This window comes from Protopterus annectens, chromosome 2.part0, assembly GCF_019279795.1.
Source record: "Protopterus annectens isolate FY-2018-M chromosome 2.part0, PAN1.0, whole genome shotgun sequence".
NCBI classification, from domain to species: domain Eukaryota; kingdom Metazoa; phylum Chordata; order Ceratodontiformes; family Protopteridae; genus Protopterus; species Protopterus annectens.
The window spans coordinates 1,139,686,288-1,139,710,511 of NC_056728.1; positions in this window are offsets into that span (position 1 = coordinate 1,139,686,288).

Here is a 24,224-nt window from a genome sequence, read left to right on the forward strand (position 1 = left end):
TGACACTGCTCCTTCCAAGCTAAATCACTGACTGTTTAATAGTGAGAACACAACAGGAGGAAGAAATCCATTTTATACACAGAAACCCTTTGCACTCATCAATTACAGTCACTTTATTGTCTGTGCACACCTTCAATGTCTAACTATTACTTAAAAAAGTGACAGTAAAGTATTCTAATTTGTTATATATAAATGCACAGTAGTCTTGCAAAGTCAGATTATTGACTGTTTAATTTAATCGTGACACCATGGGCAATCATTCTCATTCAGAGATAGCTCCCATACCCAACAATTATAGTTATTCTGTTGATTTTACACTTCTCAGATGTTTGTTTATAGAAAAATACATAATAATAATAATGCCCACAGAAGTATATTGCAATTTCACTTCCAGCAAATAAATAGTTGACACAGTAAATTATTCTAACATATGTCATTTATATGCACACTAGTCCTGCAAAGGTCAGATTAATGATTTTATAAACTGTGCAAATTACAAAAGGGATAGTCATTTCATCCAAAGACAGGCCCCATACCTAGCAGTTGAAGCCACTCTGTTGACTGTATACACCTGCGATATCTGGCCATTGTAACAAAATATAATAATAATAATAATTGCCACCATACTACATTCTGGCTTTGTTTCTCACAAACAGTAGCCACAGTAAAGTATTCCAGCTTACATCATTCAGATCACATTAATCCTGTAAGGACAGAATAAGACAACAACAATAAGGTCAGTCATTTTCATCTACAGACAGCCTCTGGCTATATCTAGCCATTATAACCACTTTGTTTATTATGTACATCTCAAATGTTGGGCAGTAACACAATAAAAAATAAAATAATGGTTACAGTAATGTGATTTTACGAATTTCAAACACTCAAAGCCGTAGCTGTGTTGAACAGGAGCATCACAGACTGCTTAAGCATTTTGTTAATTAAAAATAAATAAATGTCATAAAAGTGCCCAAGCCAACTGCTGTGGTCTGCAACATATTTAAGTGTGTATACATAAACATACAAACACACACACACACACACATTGACAGTGCTGCTACCAAACTAAATCAATAATGGTTTAATTGATGTCAAGTTATATGTGGGGTGACACACTTTCATCCACAGGCTGCCCCTACTCTGTTATTAATAACCACAATTTGACTGCATACGCCTCAGATGGACTGTGAAAAAAATAAAAAAATAATTAAATAAAAAATAATCTCCATTGTAATTTGATTCAACAAATTTCACTCGAAACATTGACAAGTATGCACATAGGTACACACATAGCCACCCATGTATTGCCTGCATATCTGAGGTTGTTAATACTTCTCCTAGCAAATTTGATTCCTGCATGTGAATAATGTAACCCAGAGTTTTGCCTTATCTATTTGTCTTATAACTTAAATGAGTAGGATGCCAATTTGCAGCCTTGTCATACTTGAACTAATCAGTTATTCCATATTCAGTTCTAACAGTTACTTCTTGGTCTGAATACAGATTCCTCAGAAGATAAGTAAGGTAACAGTATCTACAATTATTTAAGAACTTACTGCAGTTTGTCGTGGGCCACCTGGACAAAAGTCTTTGAGTATTTGAAGGTGAATTATAATCTAAGGCATGTATGTTAGGCAACACTGCACTTAGAAAACTGGACCAAATCCTTCAAATGTAATGCCTACAAGAAATCAAGTAACAGTATCAAAGCACATGCCAAAGTCAATGTTGAAAACAAAATCAGTTCAAAAACCAGATAAGGTTGTATATATACAATGATAAAAGTCCAAACTGAAATTAAAGTTACTGTATTTGGTGGTAACAAACTATCCCCATCTTGCTGCAAAGCAGCAGTAGTAACTACAGGTTTTGGTCAAAGTTACGGTTACAAAATGAGGGCAAATAGGGCTGCTTTGGACTTACCCTAATTGAAATTATTTACAATCTGTCTTTCAGTTCATTAACTTGAGGAAACATTATAGCATTCTGTTATAGCAAAAAGGATGGCCCAAGCAACAGCCCATGGATGAAGAAAGTGAGCATGGCGGGCATTAATATTTTGGACCTCATATGTAGAATCAGCATGTATCTGTTGACATATTGCCAGATATCTGCAAAATTGTTAGCACCTAATTCCAAATTCAAGTGAGAAAATGTATGGATTTTAAGAAGGAGAGCAACAATTTAGCAGCTTTAAAGCAACTGATTTCAGACATCACATGACCTGCATATTTCAATTTTACACGTTAATGTTCATTTTCTCCATGCAGGAATAAAAAAGATAGCATAACAATATTTGTTATGATACAAGTGGAGAAAAAACATATTTGTGAATACTGCCTGAAAGTAAATACAGTACAGTTATGTAAGAACTTACCATAAGAGTTGATATCCTACTGATCACTGTTGCAGTATTCTTAGATAAGTTGTAGCTCACTGACATCTGGCCTGGGTACCAAACCTTTAACTTCATATGATGTATATTTGGGTGGTAGCCTCAGCTTGTAGTCACTGGGGTACAAAAGTTGACATCCATGCGAGATCCTCAGACTATCTCCAAGTCAGCAGCAGCCTGAAGAAGACCAAGGAAGGAGAAAGGTCAGCTGGGGTGGGGTGTAGGTTGAGCAGGGTAAGCAAGTTTCCCCTTGGAAAATAAAATCCTGTAATACTAACTGTGTCTATGTGTGTGTATAAACTAGGCATAGTTAGTGCTAATGAGAAGAAAAGAAGTAATAAACAGGAGAATAGATGGGAGGGAAGGAATACTGCAACAGTGACCAGTAGGACATCTACTGTTATGGTAAGTTCTTACACAACTGTACTATGTCTTGACTAAGTTGCTGTTGCAATATTCTTAACAGATGGGTGATTTCCAAAGCTGTAGAAACATAGGGGGCTAGGTTTAAGAAGAACAAAAAGAGGAGAAGTCCAGGAAGCCAGGCAGAATAGTTCTGGAAAACACTGCCCTGGACCTAGAGAAAACATCTAACTTGTAGTGTTTTGGGAAGATGTGAACCAATGACCAGGCAGTTGCTTCTAAAATGGACCTGTTATTAACCCCCATGTAGAAGGCACCTGATAAAGCCACTGCTTGAGTGGAGTGAGTCTTTGGCCAGGAGGGAAAGGTCTTTCCATGGTTTGAGTAGCAGAAGGAAATAGCCTTTGAGATCCAGGAAGTAATAGATTGTTTGGAAGTTGGTTGATTGTCCTAACCTGGATTTCATGAAAGAAACAAATATTTGATTAGTTTTTCTGATATCCTTAGTTTTATCCCAGTAAAACCTCAGTTGTCTGTGAATGTCTAAAGAGTGCAATATTATTTTCCCTTTATTCTGGGGGTTGGGCAAAATATAGGCAGATTAATTGTTTGGTTGTGAGTAAATTCACAAGCCACTTTTGGCATGAAGAACGGATTGGCTCTAAGGCTTACTCTATCTTTCTAGAAGATGAGGAAAGGAGAAGTAGCCATGAAAGCATGGAGTTCTGAGACCTTTCAGCCTGATGTCAAGGCCAAGAACATCACTGCTTTCCAAGGACAGAATCTACATAATCTACAGAATTTAAAGTAGCTAATGCCGCTTGTTCAAAAGAAGGTAAAGTTAACAAAATTAAGGTCCCGAGGAGAAGCAATAGGTTTCTGAGGGAGAGTTAAGGTATAAAACTCCCCTTAGTAAAAGTTTAACCTCTGTCCTGGACAAGAGAGGAGACTCCAATGGTAGGTCGATAAGTGAGCCTTAATTGAAGAATAGGCCAACCTTGAATGTAATAAGTCACAGTAGTACTGGAGTACTGTGGGGGTGTCCACTAGAACTGGTTGGAGTTTGCGTTTGAAGCACCAGATGGAAAATCTCTTCCACTTGGCCATGTAAGATTTTCTGGTGTTATGTTGCCTGCCTTCTTGTATAATTCATACCATCTCTTCTGAAAAGTTGTATCTTGTAGGGATTAAAATCCTATCATCCAGAGGGTCAGGCTGAGAGAATTCAGATTGGGATGAATGAGCTGTCTTTTATGTTGGGTGATTAGATCTGGGTTTGGAGGGAATCTTCAGACCTTTCCCTTTGATTGATGAAGCAGGGGTGAGAACCAGTACTGTCATGGCCTGAAAGGTACCAGAAATAGAAGTTTTGGATAGTACGTTTGGACCTTTAGGAGGAGTCTTGGGAGCAGAGATAAAGGCAGATACATACATAAAGGAACTTCCCCATCATGTGAAGTGGAAGACATCTGTCCTCCTAGCTGGGGGTGACCATGTCTTTGTAAAGAACAGAGAACGAAGGTGGTTTTCAGAGGAGGCAAAGAGGTCTACCTGAGGGGTTCCCCATCTGAAAATGAAAGCTTAGAGCACCTCTGTGTTCACTTACCATTTGTGAGAGTCCTCCACATCACTGCTTAGAGAGTCTGCCAACACATTCTGTTGGAAACGTATGTATGTAGCTGAGACAGAGATAGAGGTTCATCTGAGAGGCTAGGTATCAGACCTCCTGTGCTAGCCTGCACACAGGGTAGGATCTTGTGCCTACCTGTTTATTTATGTTCCACCTTACTGTAATGTTGTCTGTGTGTACCAGAAGAGTGTCTGGTTTCCATAGGTGTGATAAGATCTGTAGGGCTTGAAGAACTGCCCTTATTTTCTTTAAGCTGATGTGTTCTTTGAGTACATGGGCAGGCCACTCCCCTTGGACTCTGTGGTCTCCTTTCCAAGCCCTGCATGCCCTGTCTGAAACATCTGTAAACAAAACTTTATTGTGTAGGGCTGGAGTGAATGTTTGAGGGTAACCTGTTTGCTCCACCAAAGGATCTCTTTCTTGATGCAACGAAGAAGGGGAATGTTGGTACTGAGAGGGTGAGTGTGCTGTAACCACACTGATTTCAGATACCATTGTATTTTCCTTGTGTGTAATCTGGAGAGGAGCAACATAAGTGCGCTGGCAGCCATGATTCCCAAGGTCCTGACTGCTTGATGGTTGAGTGATGATCCTTGCTGGAAATCAGTAGAAACTCTGCTAATGAGGTACTCTTCTCCTGCAGAATGGAGGCATGCATGGTAGACATGTTCAGATGACATCCCAGGAAGATCAGCTGTTGGGAAGGGATGAGCTGGGATTTTTTTGTAATTGAAGGTGAACCCCAGAAGAGCAACAAAAAAAGGTACTCCTGCATGGTGGAAATGCACGGCTCAATGGAACAAATCTGCCAAACAAACAAAGTAGCGCCAGCATACGGTGAAATCCTAGAGACTTTTATTGGTAAAAACCAAAAAATCACAGACCGGTTTCGGCCGGGTCAGTACACAGCCTTCATCAGTGTAAAGTAAAAAGAGAGTGATAAGCAAGACAATAAATACATCCATCTGCAATGTGATTGGTGGATTCAAAATTGTTCATTGAGACCTGGTGGGAACATACCACCCAATTTTACAATCCATTTTTTCTCTTTGGTGTTTAATATAGAGTGCCATCCTGTCTTAATGCCTTTGTTTCCTTTTATGATATCTATAATCATAAAGGAAAAGTTGGCAGAGTGATGTGCTAAGTGGTGTTTATATAATGCGTTGTTGACCCTTTTGTTTTTAATATTACTGATATGTTCGGATATTCTTATTCTCATCGGTCTAGAAGTTTGACCAACATAAAATGAGCCACAAGAGCATGTGGCCAGGTAAACAACCCACTTGCTGCTGCAATTAGCAAAAAACTTGAGATCGTATACTAATGAACAATTCCTACTGGAAAATTGTTTAGATTGTATCATCCTAATACAGTTTGTACAATGACCACAGGGGTAACAGCCTATCAGTGGTTCGCCAGTCAAAGTGGCCTGCAAAAATTGTGGTTGCTGAACCATGATATTGTGTTTGATATGATTGAAACAAGAGCCTAAGTTTTTCCCTTTCCGAAATGAAAATAAGCATTGGTCAGGAATGATATTGACAACATCATGATCATATTGTAAAATATTCCAATGTCTGTTCACAGCTTGTATGAGTTTGTCAGAATTGCGGGCATATGTGGTGGTGAACCTAAGTGGGACAGAATTGGTGTTAGAATGGGGCTTGTAACCTAAAAGATCTTGTCTGTCTAGTGAACTGACCAGATTGCTGGCACTTGAAACATATCCCATACCATACCCCCTGGATCTGAATCTGTTAGTGAGATCCTTATGTTGTGATTGAAAAGTAGATTCTTGGGAACAAATACGTTTAATATGGATAAATTGAGATTTGGGAATATTGCGAGCAACATGTGGAGGATGGAAACTAGAGGCATGTAGTATGGTATTATATTCAGGATGTTTCCTATATACTTCAGTACCTAAAGTATTGTCAGGTAGTTTGGTGATGAGAACATCAAGAAAAGTAATGGAATGTTTGTCATAATGAACAGTGAACTCTAAGCCCCAGATATTGTTGTTTAGATAAGTGATAAACTCGAGCAAACCACAAATGTCACCTTTCCATACTAACCAACAGTCATCTAAGTAGCGTCTCCAGATGTCCATATATTCCAAATAAGTGTTATTAATAGAGTCATATATGATGTTATTTTCTACATAGGCCATAAAAAGGTCCATATAAATGGGGGCAAATGAAGCCCCCATAGCGGTACCCTTGGTTTGCCAATAACACTTATTTTGATAAAAGAAGACGTTACTGGTGAGGACAAATCTAGCTAATTCCACCAAAAAGGAATTGAAGCAAGGTTGATATAGACCAGCTTTGTCTAACTAATAGGCCAAAGCTTCTAAACCTGCCTGATGAGGGATGTTTGTATATAATGCACAAATGTCGAAGGTACACATCAACCAGTCCTCTTCTAACTGACTGTCAGAAATAATTTGCAAGAAATTGGTCGTGTCATGTAATCTGGAGCTTATAGAGCCAAGTAAAGGTTTGAGATGTTGAGTGAAAAATATTGAAAGTGGTTCAGTGATGTCCAGAAACAATAGGTCTACCAGGTGGCTTGGAAGGATCCTTATGTACCTTGGGCAAAAAGTAAATGTATTGTATGGCAGGATCATGTACCAAAAGTTGTTGGGCAATCTGGTTGGTGATGATAACTTCATCCCTAGCCCAAAGAATAAATTCTTCAATTTGTTTCTGGAATCGAGAAGTGGGATTGATTGTCATAAGGGAATAATATCTCTCATCCAATAACTGTCGTTTGGCTTCTTGATCATAGTCACACCAATTGAGAATGACAACAGCACCCCCCTTGTCTGCAGTGATGATAACAATGTCCTTATTGTTTTGGAGTTCTGAAATAGCATCCCTCTCAGCATTAGAAATATTATTACGTTTCAAACATGTATCAAATTGTGAAAAATGTAGATCTTTGAGAATGTTATTCTGAAACTGATGTACTGATGGATGCATCGGTGGATTAAATGAAGATTTGTGATATACAAATTTACCACTGTTTTGATTCCCTGAATCACCAAAAAACAGTTTAAGATTTAAATTTCTACAAAATGATATCACATCTTGAGCTTGAATTTCTTCAGAAACCAAAAAAACAGGTACAAAAGAAAGACCTTTATTTAAGACAGACAATTGGGTGGGTGTTAAAACATAGTTAGACAAGTTGAGAACATTGTTGTTAACAATTATTTCTGCATGACCAGTTTCAGAAGGCCTTGTATATTGTTTATGTTGTCTGTGTTTCCTCCCACCCCGCTTGTATTTGGACCTAAAGGGATATTGCTGGGTGTCCTTTTGGGGGTCGGTGATCCTAGAACTGACTGTGGTTCACTGTCCATCCCTGATGAAACATCATCAGTGGAAGAACCTGAAAAAGTACCTGATTTTTTGAGGATAGAGCGTGGTCTCTTCCTCTTGGAAGTCCTGGTGGGGGTAGATGTAAACCTGACTTGTTTAGTATTAATAGTAAAAGGGTTGGCATTCAGATAGTCCCTCTCATCCCTCTGAATTTTTTTTTTTCTGGTGCGTAATTGTTCCTCAAGGTTGTTCAAATCAGCGGCAACTTTTTGTAATTGAGTTACAAAAAAAGTTTCCCCCTCAAAACATTTGATGTCATCCACCAACTTAGTAACAATTCCAATTTCAGAGTCGATAACCCTATCATGAAATCTAGATAAGGCTTCGACAAAGGACATGGTGGCCTGCTGTTGTATTGAGGTCCACTGTTCAGTCAACTCCTGATCTGCAATCCCAACATGGGGTTGAATGTGTATCCTAAGACCTCTGGGGGTGATCCCTTTAGCCATATAGGCCTTAAACAATTTTGAATGCCATATATTAGATCTGAGTGTTCTCAAATGTTTATTTAGTTGTTCAAAGGATAATATACATTGGGCTTCAGAATCCAATTGGACAGAATTGCTAGGATTGCCCATTTCAACGGAACCAAGGCCAAATGCCCTGAGGTCCTCCCTGTCATCAGACCATTTTGACACCAAAGTTGAAATATCCATATTAGTTGCTGAATAGACTGACAATAATAGTATAAAACTACTTCAGAAACAAAATTCAAATAAAAGGGACAATGACAGCCTCAAACCAACAAACAAGAGCTGTGTCCCAATATCAGAATTCAGGGAAGTCCAAAACTCCCATAAGAAAAAAAAATTTGGATATTAAACAGGATAATCATAAAAGTTATTGATGTTAAAAGAGTAATAACATGTGGAAATCAAAACAACAGCATGGCCATGCCATAAATGAGGGACAAATCTTAGGATGAAACTCTCAATGAGTTAGTCAGACTGAATAAATAGTCAATCTATAAAAAGAATATAGTCAGTCTGAACCATAAAGTAAAATATAGTATGTGCTGAAAAGAGACAACCCAAGTACATCCAGACATGAGTTACTAGGATGAAAGGAATGTACCAAATAAAGCCAAAAAAGAATTGTAGTACTGCCAAATAACTAGCAGGTAAACATATAAACCACCATAGAAAAGGTCCAAAAGGTAAAAAAGAAAGAATGTGTATAATCCTCCATACGAAGTGAGGCTGGACTTGTGTGTAATAGTTCTATATGAAAAAAACCTATCCCAAGAATGAAATATTCACATAGGGTATAAATGAGGACTGTAGGTGTAATATGTGAAAAGATTTTTATCCTGTGATGATATACTGATCATTTACACTCAAGAGCCAGACACAGATGAGCAAAAAAATTATTTGTAACGCTCCCCCCAGGCTATAGAGAAAGAAAAAATGGCAATAAAGCCTACCCAAAATTTGGGAACCTGACCATGGTTTGAAAAATAAACTGACAAAACAACAATAATGTATATATAAATACTTTTGCAACCCCCTGTAAACAATAAAGTAATGTGAAGTGATACATTCATAAGCAATGACACTGTGTGACACTGTATGTTAGCAAAAAGGGCACAACAGACCAAAAGTATCAACAGTAATAAAAAAATATTATATATTGGATAACTGAAGAGTTATCCTAGGTACAAGAATAGGTGAACAAAACCTACCCCTGTTGAAAAATTTTTTTTCAAAAATACATCAAATGTCAAAAAAAATACAGAACCAGCTGAATTGTTCACAGAAATTGAAAAATATGTGAAAATTAGTTAGTCCCTGGTGGTTCTTAGTCAATATAGCCCTGGATGTGAAAAACGACTGGTCTTGATCAAAATAGGAAGAAAGACCTGATCCAATTGAGATGAATCTCCATCGTATTCATAATACATATGTAAAAAAGAAAACAGTACCTGCAACAATAAACACTGGTTTTTCAAGGGATACCAGTCCTGGTAAAGATAGAAAAAAAGTAATACGATACAATATATCCACCATTCAAGTCCAAATTCAAGCCAGAAATGAGGCAAATAGGCAGCAAACCCCGTTTTCCAATGGCACACTAGATTGAACACGCAGACAGTAATTTCGGCTATGCTAACAGCAAACCGCCATGACAGTATGCGCCTCAAACACTGATAAAGTCCATGTAAAGGATAATAAAGTCACACAAACCAGCGTGTTCGCAAGTCGGATCCAAATTGTAGCCACAATGAAGAAAAGGGCAGCAAACCCCGTTATCCAGTAGGCACGCTGTGTCAAACAAACAAACAGCAGTCTCCACTGTGTTGACAGAAATCCGCCATGTCAGTGCGCAACTCAAACGCTAATCCGCATCACAACGCCAACAGGCTTGTAGAATGATAAAGTTAGTAAATCCAAAAGAGAAAAAATATTGGTAGAAAACCAGAACAATAAGCAGTCATCCAATATATATATATATATATACCATCAAACTGGATGAGCCCAGGTTAACGAAAACCACAAAATTGAAGATAGATGTAAACTGCAGAATAACTGCAGTCAGTTGTAGGATCACCGGCCCCCAGCAGGAAGAAGGAGGAAGTGTAGCAACAAAAAAAGGTACTCCTGCATGGTGGAAATGCACGGCTCAATGGAACAAATCTGCCAAACAAACAAAGTAGCGCCAGCATACGGTGAAATCCTAGAGACTTTTATTGGTAAAAACCAAAAAATCACAGACCGGTTTCGGCCGGGTCAGTACACAGCCTTCATCAGTGTAAAGTAAAAAGAGAGTGATAAGCAAGACAATAAATACATCCATCTGCAATGTGATTGGTGGATTCAAAATTGTTCATTGAGACCTGGTGGGAACATACCACCCAATTTTACAATCCATTTTTTCTCTTTGGTGTTTAATATAGAGTGCCATCCTGTCTTATTGCCTTTGCTTCCTTTTATGAAATCTATAATCATAAAGGAAAAGTTGGCAGAGTGATGTGCTAAGTGGTGTTTATATAATGCGTTGTTGACCCTTTTGTTTTTAATATTACTGATATGTTCGGATATTCTTATTCTCATCGGTCTAGAAGTTTGACCAACATAAAATGAGCCACAAGAGCATGTGGCCAGGTAAACAACCCACTTGCTGCTGCAATTAGCAAAAAACTTGAGATCGTATACTAATGAACAATTCCTACTGCCAACTTTTCCTTTATGATTATAGATATCATAAAAGGAAGCAAAGGCAATAAGACAGGATGGCACTCTATATTAAACACCAAAGAGAAAAAATGGATTGTAAAATTGGGTGGTATGTTCCCACCAGGTCTCAATGAACAATTTTGAATCCACCAATCACATTGCAGATGGATGTATTTATTGTCTTGCTTATCACTCTCTTTTTACTTTACACTGATGAAGGCTGTGTACTGACCCGGCCGAAACCGGTCTGTGATTTTTTGGTTTTTACCAATAAAAGTCTCTAGGATTTCACCGTATGCTGGCTCTACTTTGTTTGTTTGGCAGAACCCCAGAAGAGTCAAGAGTTGCATTGTATAGTGAAGGTGCTTTAGAAAAATGTACCTGGATAAAGCCTAGAGGAGAAGTTTGTCCAGGTATGGGAAAATTTGAGTGCCCTGAGTGTGACAGAAAGTCACTTCTGGAGACAGACACTTTGTGAACACCCTTGGAGCTGTAGAAAGACCAAAGGGTTAAGTGGTAAACTGAAAATATGATGACCCAGTGAAAAACATGAGAAAGTTTCTGCAAGAAGGGCAAATGGAATATTAAGATAAGTATCTTTTAGGTCTAAGGATTCCAGGAAGGCTTGAGGGAGTAGAAAGGGTAGAAGAGTTTGCAGGGACAGCATTTTGAGGGAAAGCAATCTCAGAAAAATGTTTAGCCTGGAACGATCCATATAAGCCTCCTTTCTGGGGACCAGGAAGAGTCTGGAATAAAATCCCTTTCCTGAATAAGATGGGGGAACTATTTCTGTGGTTCCCTGGGACAATAAATCTTGCACAATGGGCTCTATGAAATGTAGCTATTCAAGAGGAGGGGGAGGAATTCCCCCCTGGAGTTGGATTGTTTTCTCAAGACATGGAGTAACTCTCCTTGATATTTCGTTGGCCCACTTTGTCTGAGGTTATTGATTCCCAGTCAGGACAGGAAAAGAAATGGAAAGTCTTTTCAAGAGTGGGATGGAGGGGTTGGAGTAGGTGTGGGGGAAGGGATAAGTAGTCACAGGGGCCTGCTACTAAACTGAGACCTCCCTGAAGGGGAATCCCACTGAGTTTTCTCTGGAATTTTTTTCTTGGGAGCTCTCCTTTGCCTATGAGGAGTGCTATGATCTCTCTTGTCAAAGGAGGTGGATTTCACTGGATAATTTCTGTGGTACCTAGAAATAGTGGACAGCAGGGTTTAATGCCAATCTTTTGTAGCCTTTTCCTGTTCCTGTAAAACCTTGAAGAAACTGGCAGTCTTTGAGCCAAAAATGAGGCTGTTATCCAAGGGAGAGTCGAAAATCTTAGATTAAAAATCTTTAGGCATAGGTTGGCCCCGTAACCAGGCATACCACCTAATCACTGAACCAGGGGCAGCCACCCCGGAAGAGGCATCCACAGCATCATAGCTACATTTTATACTGTGCTTCACTGTTTGAGAAGCCTAGGGCACTAAAGACTGCATGAGTTGTTTTGAGTCTGGAATCAGTGATCTGTGGTGGTCTTGCCTAAAGGCTGTAACACAGACAGCAAGTATTTGATCATTTGAGATTGATAGTTTATAATCTTAAAGGCTAGGATGGAGAAAGCATACACTTTCTTATCCCACCTGTGCATTGCTCGACTGTCTTTGTCATTAGGGAGAACATTAGTGCCAGTGAGCAACTTGGAAGGTTTGTTCAAAGCCCAGCAAACTGCAGCTGGATCTGCCACAGAATTTTTGTTGAGGTATTTGAGTTCATCAAGAACTTTATACAACCTAACTGGTCTTTTCTGAGCAGCTAGCTGAGAAAGTAGAGAGAGAGACTGACCTGAAAGGCATCCAGGTAAGCCTCAAGCACAGGGGGCACTGAGGAGGAGCCTATTTAAACCACAGTATCTCTTTTGCACCTCAGACACCTGCCTGGACTGTCATTCAAAATGTTTCATCATGCTTTATAAGGTTTCTCCAAAGGAGGCCTCTTCCGGGGGAGTCTGAAGAGAGAGTGACTGTCCTCCACCTGATGAAATCTGTTCTAGGGAGTGTAAATGGGACAAGTAGTCAAGGGAAAGATTTGAATCCCTATCCGGTTCCTCATCAGAGGACGAGGAATCTAAGGTCTGCTTATATACTATGGTTTGAGAAGTCACAAAGGAAGGAGACTTCAGAGACATGACTGCCTTGAAAAGCCCCTATGAAAAATCAAACCATTCTTTTTTTCATGGATGCAGAAGGTGACACTGAGTGTTTAATTTTTTGTTTTTTCTTTTTAGGGGTGACATCCACTTGAATCAGTTTAGGAGTTTCTGAAACTTGGTGCATTTCTATCAAGCTCCAGGGATCTCTTCACACACAAGGATCTGAGGGACTCCTCAAGGGGCCTCTGATACAATGATTTGTAGTTCATTGTAGGACTCAGTCATCTCCAAGGCTGCAGGAACCATACCAGCCTCTGGCGGAGTCATGGTAGGGGACTTGTAAAATGATCATTGGCATACCACAGGTTTGACCACCTCAGCTGGTATGTCCAGTTCCAAGATGAGAGCTGGAGAATCCTGTCTCGGTCTCTTAAGCTTTTTCTTAGGCAGTAGGCATTCATCTGTGCTTTCCAACATAGTGGATTGGGCCAAACATTTTAGATGTTGGGTCACAAGATAGGTATTAACTGTGGACAGCCTAGACCAGAAGGTTTTTGGAAGAAATGACTAATAGATGGAACAGGTCTTATAGTCCTGTTTGGGGCCTAGATAGAACAGGCACTTAGTGTGTAAGTCCTTGTATGGAATTTGTCTACTGCACTCACACATACCCCTCCTAGCTGACATCTAATAATTATTAGCAAAACTAACAAGAAATCTGAAGGTTCCCCAATGAGGAACTTACATGATTCAACAAGTGAAGCTATGGTACCTAGCGACCAAATGATTACAGTCCATTGGTGCAATGACCTGCATTAAGGCTGGCAGCAAGATAATCTGAAGATCTCAAACTGTACATATGTCCTCTTTTATACCCTAATGCCTATGAGCTGAAGTCATTGCTGTTGCTCGTCCTTCTCTAATATAGAAGGCGAACAGGTGGGGTAGTTTGTTTAGATGCTTTATTACATAGAAACACATCAGAATGGATAGCAGCATCATAAAATATAAATGAACTGATTAACAGACAGACCTTATAGACATACATGCTTACATCTCAACAGCTTACTAAAAAATTGACAGTCAGGCTCGCACATGCTCAGTATTTATACATTTGTGCAAGCCCTCAGATAGCTTCTTAAAGGTACATATACATACTTTGATCTACAGCCTCCTGTTTAAAAAGATTGCCCTTAGTTGAAAATAACATTGAAGTTAGACATGCATTACTATATACAGTAGAAACCAACACACAATGTTTATGTCCAGGTTGACGTGTATCTATAACATAGTCTGGAGATGCAACCGGATCTTAAAACATAACAATCTGGACTGGGTTTAGCAACAGGGGCAGACTTCGGAGAACAATTCATATCAGGGACTTATGGATTCATCAAAGGAATGTGAGTATTCTCTGGAACTTCACCTGGAACTGGAACACTGGACAACTCACTCTGAGATAAAGAGTCTTTCTCATAGGCTATGTGCTGTGGTATAGGTTGGACACCAGTATCAAATGTTTCCGATTCCGCCTAAACTCTACTCCTTCTGATTCCACAATGTACGATCTCGGCATTGAGCAAATATTCTTCACAACTCCAATACAATCATAGCCTTTGGACGTTTGCATCCTTACCACTTCTCCTCATAATGGATTGAACAGTTTGCTGGTCTTATAGTAGGACTTCTGGGTTAAATACTTCTTCAACAGATTGGTTTTCACTGACCTGTTGTTCTTATACATGGAACCAACAATTGACTACTGATTTGTAATGTGGTTCTGGTTTGTCTCGACAGAAGTCTCTGGGCAGTGGAACCAAGATGTTTATCACAAAGAATATTTCTGAGATTCAAGAGATTCAGGAAAACATCACCATTGTCTCATTTTGACTTCTCTAGTAACTGTTTTGCACTTTGAACTGCACATTCTGCTAAACCATTTGACTGCGGATACTCTGGGCTACTCATGACATGAGTAAAGTCCCACTTTTCAGCAAATCTTTTGAACTGTTGGTGTGTAAACTGTGTACCATTGTCAGAAATAACTTTGTGCAGACTACCATGGACTGTAAAATGACGTTTCATCCTAGTGATGACAGTTTTGGATGCTAGATTAGGAAGTAGGTCAATCTGGAACCAATTTGAATAAAAATCTACCAACGTCAAAAAAATGTTGACCATTCCACTTGAAAATATCAGTGGCTTCTGTCAGCCAAGGTAGTTCAGGAATCTGGTTTAGCTGCAGTGGTTCTTTCTGTTGATGTGGATTAGTACAATTACATACGGAAGAAGATGATAACACTCTCTCAATATCTAGTGACATAGAAGGCCAAAATACTAGACCTCTTACCCATCTTTTGGTAGAGTTTGCTCCTGGGTGACCATGATGCAAGATAGTAATGCACTCTTTGTCACTCGTCTAGTCAGGATAAACTAGATGAGTCTTCGTGGGCTCCATTCAATCAGCTTTATAATGTACAAACACATCAGAATTGAGGCTTAATAAATTTTTACATAGATAAACTAATAAACTAGCTATTACACTCATACATGCTCACTCTCTGGCAGCACTCTCAAAATGGCACTGACGTTAGCATGTGTTTGCTATTTATATGCATGTGCCAACCTTGAAACACTTCTTAAAGATACAGCACACACACACACACACACACACACACACACACACACACACACACACACACACACACACACACACACACACACACACACACATATACACACACACACACATACACACACACACACACACACACACACAGTCTTGTTGCAAGGACTTTGGAACAATTACTTTTGGACCTTTCATAATGATACAATACCACTGTCAGACAAGATCTCATCTCTGTAGGTAAATAAGGTTGCACTTTTTGAGGTAAACTAGATTGCTTTGACGACCATCATTGTTGAAAAAAGTGATTGATCATCTATAAAAGTGGATCTGTGGCTGTATGACTTCTCAACTGATCAAGACATGTGGAAGAAAGATTTCTCACTTCCATGACTTCAAATCAAGGTTCTCATTCTCATAGGTTCATAGGTTCATTGAGTGGTACTAGGCTATCAGCCCTAGGGCCTATACAAGCCTAGCCATAACAACTCCCTGGCTATTTCTTCCCACAGTATTTACTTCCCTGGACCCCTGTCTAGCAGGGTGACTGACATGATCCCTGGGGTGAATTTCCTATCTTCCATCCAATCATCAAGGTTTCTTTTGAAGAGGACTAAAGAGGCGCTCTGCTTGACATGCATGGACAGTCTATTCCAGAGTCAGGGGAGTCTCTGGGTCAGGAACCTATCCCTCCAGCATGTTTTGTTCATTGTGATGACAAGGTTTAGATCCCTGGAGCATGTGTCTCTGAGGGATTGGGATTTCTTTAAGTGTAGCATGTCCAACAGCTCTGGGTTTGACATGACCTTGTATGTTAAGCAGAGATCACCTCTGAGTAGATGATATGCGACAGAGTATAGGTGGAGTTTTTTTAGACGGTCAGCATGGAGCATCTGCTTTAGGCCTGTGATTCTTTTAGTGAGGTATTTATGGCCTTTAAAGTTGTTGCAGATGTCTTGAGAGGTACATACCAATGTATTCAATAATGGGTCTAATGAGGGATGAGTACAGTGGGATAACGACCTCCTTTTTTTCTGGATGAAAAGCCCTTAGTGATGAGGTGTGCCACATAGAATGATTTCCTGACTGTTGTGGCGATGTGTTTATCGAAGGTGAGACCACTGTCCATCCATGTCCCTAAGTCTCTTATCGCACTTTCGATATTTAGTGTACTGCCACCTATGTGGTAATTCATGGGTACATGTTTTTTCCCAAAGGGGATAATTATACATTTCTTGGCATTGAGCTTGAGCCCATGGCTCTGGCACCAAGCATCTGTTTCTGTAAGGCCCTTTTGTAGAATGTCCACATCATTTGGGGATTCAATAATGGCTCCCAGTTTGCAGTCATCTGTGAACTTTGTTAGCCAGAGTGCCTTAGTGTTGGCCTGTACTTCAGAGAAGTAGATGGCAAACAAGACCGATCCCAGGAGTGAACCCTGAGGTACTCCACTTGTCACTTGTCTGGAGCTGGATTTGGAGTCGGCTTCCTTTACAGTGTGGGTTCTGTCAGTAAGCCAGTTGGCAACCCATCGAGTGATGTAGGGATTAATGCCCAGCTTAGTAAGTTTATCTATGATTCCAGAGTGGGGGATGGTGTTAAAGGCCTTGGCTGTTCAGTGGTGTTTCTGGGCAATCTGGACAATGTATCAGCAAGATAAAGAAGCTTGCCTTTCTTGTAGAAAAGAGTGAAATTATACTTTTGCAATCTCAACATCATCCATTGCAATCTGGCTGGAGATATGTGCATAAGCTTTCTCAAGATAGTGACTAGAGGTTGGTGGTCTGGTTCGATCTAGAAAGGTCTACCATAAACATAATCATGGAACTTCAAACATGCAAACACAATTGCTAAAAGCTCTTTCTTGATCTGAACATACTGCATTTCAGTTTGGGTAAGAGTTCTCGATGCACAGGCAAAAGGTTGACCCTCTTGTAGAATGACTGCACCAAGACCAAATTTTGAAGCATCACATCCACATCACTCTGGATTGAGCCTAACATTCACTTGACATGCTCTTTACAAAACTTTTATGACATTTCTGTCATGCTCAGCTTCACCATTACCTCCTATTAGTATATTGTCTACTATAATAGCACAAGGATACCCAAAAAAAATTTGCTCCATTGCATGCTGAAAGACTTCACTTGCAGAATTTATCCCAAAAGGCATTCTCAAAAATCTGTACCTGCCAAAAGGAGTACTGAACATAGTTAACAATGAGGATTTCTTGTCAAGCAAAATGTATTTGGCAAAATGAACTCTTTGCATCTAAGACAGAAAAAACAGTGGTATTTGGCATAAGGGCAGTGACTTCTTCAACTGTATGCATTGGATGATGAGGCCTATTTAGTGCTTTGTTCAAATCTCATGGATTAATACATATTCTGATGTCATCTGAGCTTTTCTTATGTGCTACCACCATGGAAGATACCCATTCAGTAGGTTTGTCTACTGGACAAATCACACCTTGTTGCGCCATATTATCTAACTCAGCTTTGACTCTGTTCTGCATAGCTAGTGGAACTTTCTGGGTCTAACTTCATGGAGTACACAACTGCAAGCTTGTCTAGTTTGTCTTCGAAAAGACCAGCTTAGGTAGAAAAAATCTGTTGGGTGAAATTAGAGTATTGGTCTTTCAAGCTAACATGATGGACTTCCTTATTAAATGAAAGCCATCCCATTTTCAAACTGTCTCTGAGCCGTAATAATGACTGGACGTGACTCTTGACCGCATAAAATAACAAGTCATAACTTCTCCCAGCAGAGTAATACGAAAGCACTACTGAGCCTACAGTTTGAATTTCTTCACCTCCATAAGCAACAAGTTTCATACACTTTACCAAAGCCCTTCATCCGCACATACTCTAGCAAATGTTTCTGCAGACATAACATCGCACTTGGGACCTGTATCAACTTTGAGCTCTGTGGGTTTTCCATTTAGCTGAACAGTACAAAATACTTCATTCTTTGTCCTTAAATCTACTGTATTGACTGTTATATGAAGCTCTGACACAACATCAATATAAAAAGTAGGGTTGCAGCTTTCTAACCAATCAACTCATTTATTGAAATGTTCGATTTTAATAAAAGAATGTGTGCCCTTTGATTTGCAAAACCTTTTGAAATGATTCCATTTATTGCATTTGTGGCATTGCTGACCAAAAGCTAAACATTTTTCCTTTTTCATACATGATTTCCACCACAGTCATGACAGTTGGAAATGATGGGGGCCTTGATTTGAGTTTGGTGACAAACTCTTATGCTTCACTGAAACTGTGCAAGCTCTGGAACTTGCTGGAAATCTCTGGGGTTTAACAGTGGGTGTTGCAGGGGCTACAGTTGCTGCCATCTGCTTGGGCTTGTTTCGTTTAATAACTTGCTGCAAACTATCAACATGAGCTTTATCACTGTGCCTTCTAGAGCTATTTTCACTTCTAAGCATATTTGTGTGCTTTTCTGTGAGCTCATATATCTAACAAATCTCAATGGCCTTATTCAAAGTTAAATCACTGTCACAAAGCAAAATCTTCCTCACAGCATCCTCTTTAATACCACACACAAGTCTGACTTTTATCAACTCATCCCTTAAATCACCAAATCTGCATGTTTTAGCCTTATTTCTCAAGTCTGTTATATATGCTGCAAAAGTTTCTCCAGGCTTTTGATCCCTTGCGTAAAATAAGTGCCTTTCCATTGTAACGTTTGTCTTGGGTTATACATTTCTCTAAATTTACATTAAAGCACTCAGGGTCCTCCCTTGACTCAGCCAGTACAACAACATGATGGTTTTCACCCTCTCCTGCAAAGATAGCAGGTGCATACATAAATAAACATTCCCTTTCAATGGCTTTTGACCCAGCTAAATTAAGTAGAGTAAATGCCTTTGTACGGTCATCTTTATCAGAACATGCAGCCTGTACGAAAATGTCGTACTCTTGCTCAAACACTCCCCATTTCTCTGTGATATTTTGTCAAATACAAGTGCACTGAGTTTTCAAAATCCATCTGGCATGCCAACAAAGTATGCACAAACACACTAAAAGATATGGCCCTTGTAATTATGTTTGAACAAGCTTGCTATGTGTGCTTGTAATAACATTCAAATGCACAATAAACTCTTTGAAATGCTTTACTTTACAAAATATGCTCTGTAATGACTGCATCTTGCAAAATAACTTTCCTGTAATACTGCACAAACATGCGAACACATCGTACACGTCTGATAATTCGGATATCTTTAATTAAATATAAAAAATACATGTTTAGGGGAATATGCTGTCATTTCCTTTTATTTTATTCATTTTATGCAATTCAGACTTAATTTCAAACATTTTCCATAGTAATTTGAATATTTTATCAATACCGGAAATATTGGTTTATTTAAATATCATGTAGAACATTCTGTGTGCTCCGTTTCATATTTTGTGAATAAGAAATTATTTGAGCAAGTTTTAACATCTGAAATTCGTTTCTGACCTGTTTTGCAAATTATATGTGCAGTAGGGATGATCAACTCCCCTATAGTCCTCCAATACCAACCGGGTGCTTCTTGGACTTAAATTGGAGAAACTGGAACGTTTTCTGGCAACAAGTCATTTTAGCCATGCATTTTACATATACACACATTGACCTACATTGCCCAGGCATACATTGTTTGAAGGTAAAACTTTGGTACCCCAGCAGGACATCAGCAATCTCCAACCCATCTATTAAGAATACTGCAAGAGTAACTCAGTCAGTTCATCAAAAGTTCAGAGAGAGTTTAAAAACTGTTTTCTATAAGAAGCATTGCATCCCCAACCCCCTGCAGTGGACTTTACCCACTGTAGTTGCTTTATTAATATAACTCTGAGTTTGCAACAATTTAAAGGAAAAGGGAAGTCACCCTGCAATTACATCCTTTAAAAAGATTATATTTTTATACTCTGTTAGTTTCAGAAAAGTGGCTGTTAGAAAGATTACATGTTAGCCATAAGCTGTAGAAAGTTCAGCTATTACATCTTAATTGCACCTCCTAGTTTAAAACAGTTATTAGCCACACAGAAAATGGCTCTTCTATTGAAGGAACATTACTGGAATTTATTCACAACCCAGATATCCTTAAATTCACAACCCATTAAAAGATGGCTGCCATAGTCAGCAGTCAAAAATCCTTTTTTTACAATTATCTCTATGTTAATTGTCTCTTCCATTTTTAGGAATGCATTTTCCATTCTAGAATTGTATTTTAAAACAAAGAAAAAGTATGCACCCCTCACAAAAAATATAGATAGATTAAATGTAAATGTGTGTGGTAAGAGTGGTTGTGAGCAAACAGGTTACTAACGGAAGATGATATCTTCTTTGGCCATACTCCCATATCAAAGTAAGTCTAAAGACACACTGGTATAACATGCACTTTAGTATATGAAGATAATTTAAAGCAGCCACAGACTGATGTAATGGTGGATTCAAGCAGTATTAGAGTGCTTATTATGCATTTTAGACTAATCGGATAAACAGTGGCTTAAAGTATAAAACGGTTATAATTTAATGTGGCACTTTGACAGGTACCAGTACTAACATCTCCCACAAGAAAGGCCCCCATAATGAGCATCAAAGAAGATGTAACATGTTATAGTTGTTAATGAATGGGAACAATGTTATCCAAAGACAGTTATTAAAACTTGTTTTCATATGATAAGTAGCATTGTGCCATCTGCAATCCTCTTTGCATATATACATCCTAAAATTGACACTACAAAACAGATGGTGGACTAATTGGCTGTACTTGAGTGGTGACTAACATACCTTCCTGTGTATGATTCTGCAAATTCTCATGTGTATAGTCTCGGACGAAAGCCAAATCATTTAACCGTGAAAGGTTTTGCTTTAGAAAATAGGCAGTTCTTATGGAGACCTGCCTAGTTATTAAGACATAAGTAAATATGTTTATAATTGTGCTTTCTGTTACTTTTCTTCACTAGTCAGTGTGTCTTGTTCTACACACTTAGTGTGCTTCCCTGTTCACTTATATGACAGTAAGGAGTGTACTGAGAAACATAAAGGCAGGCAACAGAGAACTGAATATAAGGATATAGCTATTAGCTACAAATAACAATGAACTAACTGATGAAGTTAAGGGACACAGCAGGTACAGACTGCCCTAGAGTCTAGACTTTTGGTGGCAGGGCAAACGTAATCAAGATGTTAAACTATTTCAAAAGGTGTTTTGTAAAGAACACCTTAAAATTTCATTGATGCTTATTGTGTCTTAGTGTTAGACTTGAGTAAAGCAATGACATATTTCTCACCAACAGTAAAACATACTAGAAGAAACGTCTTCAGATTTAAATTACCATTGGTAGTTGAGCAGAATGAAAATGACACCAAATATTCCAACACAACTTAAAATACTATTACAAAATACACATAAGCAGGATGATTAATTGTATAGGTTTGCTGAACTATAGATAATGACATTATTTATTGTCAAATAAAATTCAGTTGATATTATTATAACACAGGGCAGAACAGGAAATAACCAGTTAGGTAAAGTTCACCACTGTCACAAAAATTGTATATTTATTTATTTTCCAAATGTACAGTATAATAAAGTGAACTGTACTTAGTCTAGTAATAATGTCCACTCGGTTAAAGGTAATCGCATGTGAACATTAACTATTAAATGAATACAAATTAATAGCCTATGAAATATTAAACGCATCAGCACGAGCCTCACAATGAAACTGTTTAAATCTTGCTGAGTGACATCTTAAAGCATACCAGAATGAGCATTGTGTATGAAATGATCTGGACAAAAAAAATACCTCACTTCAGTGTCTGAGAAAAATGCGACAAAATAGAAATGTAAAACATATCCATAGAAGGAACCAGAAAGTCTGAATGATGTATATGAGCTCATTATAATGTTTTAGCCAAAATAATGACTAGCAGGTCCCATGTGATATAATGTGATAAAAATGACACACGGAAGCTGTTCTGTCCTGTAATGGCATTTGCATTTAATGCCACATTTTAGACTTTGTATTCATTCACAAATCAGGGTACTATACACAAGAGGAGACATTTTAGCCATGAGTACAGTAACAGTAATGCATGCAGATGTAATACTTGTGCTCTGTGTTTGACCATAGTCAGTAGGAGATGTATTTTGACAAGAAACTGTAAGATTTATCTAATCCAGGAGTGCCAAGGAAATTATGTTTCCATATTAAATAACAGGACTAAATAAAAAATAACAAAAAATACATTTGAGGTTTCTTTATGTCTGTTCTGTTTATTCTAGGATCTCATTATCTGAGTAAAATCAAATCCGCAACAATGTCATGCTGCTATCTAAGAACCAAAAACAATACCTAACCTGAAAAAAAAATCAGCACTACTCATTTATTCATAGGTGTGGTAATTATTAGGCTAATGACCTCAGGGGGCCTTTTTTAAGCCTAGCCATGCTTCCCAAATGTGAGAATCAAACCCTGTATCTTGCGTCTCTAAGGTAACCGCCATTATGCCACGCCCAGCCCCTTTCTTTTACTATTCATACTCAACTTAGTGAAGCTTAGGTAATTCCATGTTTTGTGGCATTCTACAGGTAAAAGTAATTGGCTTCCACAATCTGTGACAGCCAACTTGTTACAGCATTTTATGTGACGACTGAAACAGTATACTTAGCCATGTGTTATTTTGGCAAGCATTTTCATTAGGGTCTTTTTAGAAAAGAAAGGATATAACACAAGCACTCAAAGCACTTCTGAGAAATATTTTGCCATGTTTATATATTTAAAAATTAAGGAGATTTTAATATTATAGTAAATAAATTATTATGCCTGCATAACTCACTTACGGGGTGTAATCATGCTTTCATGATACATAAAAAAACATGTTGCCAAGCTGTTAAATTACTTCATTGAAGGATTTACAAGAGATAATGCCAAATCTTTTTACAGTGTCTCATTTAAGGAATTAAAAATAATAACCTAAGAGTACTTGTTTGTAATACTCATACCTACAAATATAAAGAACATGCAGTAATGACAGAAGCTGATCTTTTTTGAAGTATTGCGCTGATTGTCATAACAATAACACTTACTAGCAATGATGAAGAGAATTTTACAGTCATCAAAGCCAGGATATAACCTAGATTATATCAAGTTTATAAGTGTCTTCAGTAACTTCTCATTACTTCATTTTAATAAGAATTTCTTAAAGCACCAGACAATTTACATAATCTGCCACCTTTACTGGTGTCTAATATCGCATTTCATGAGATGATAGACTAAACACAAAATGGAAACATATAGCTGAGCATTTCTTGTCAGCTGACACTACATGAAAAAGGAAGATTTTTTTTTTTCTACACACCACAGTTGTGAAGATGAATGAATCACCGGAAGGGTTGCAAAAAGGTTAATTTCTCTTCATTGCTAAAATGTTGTTGAAAGTATTTACATACTGTCAGCAGCTGTCTTTGGCAGGAAGTTTTGAAAAGAAAAGCTATGTGTCCT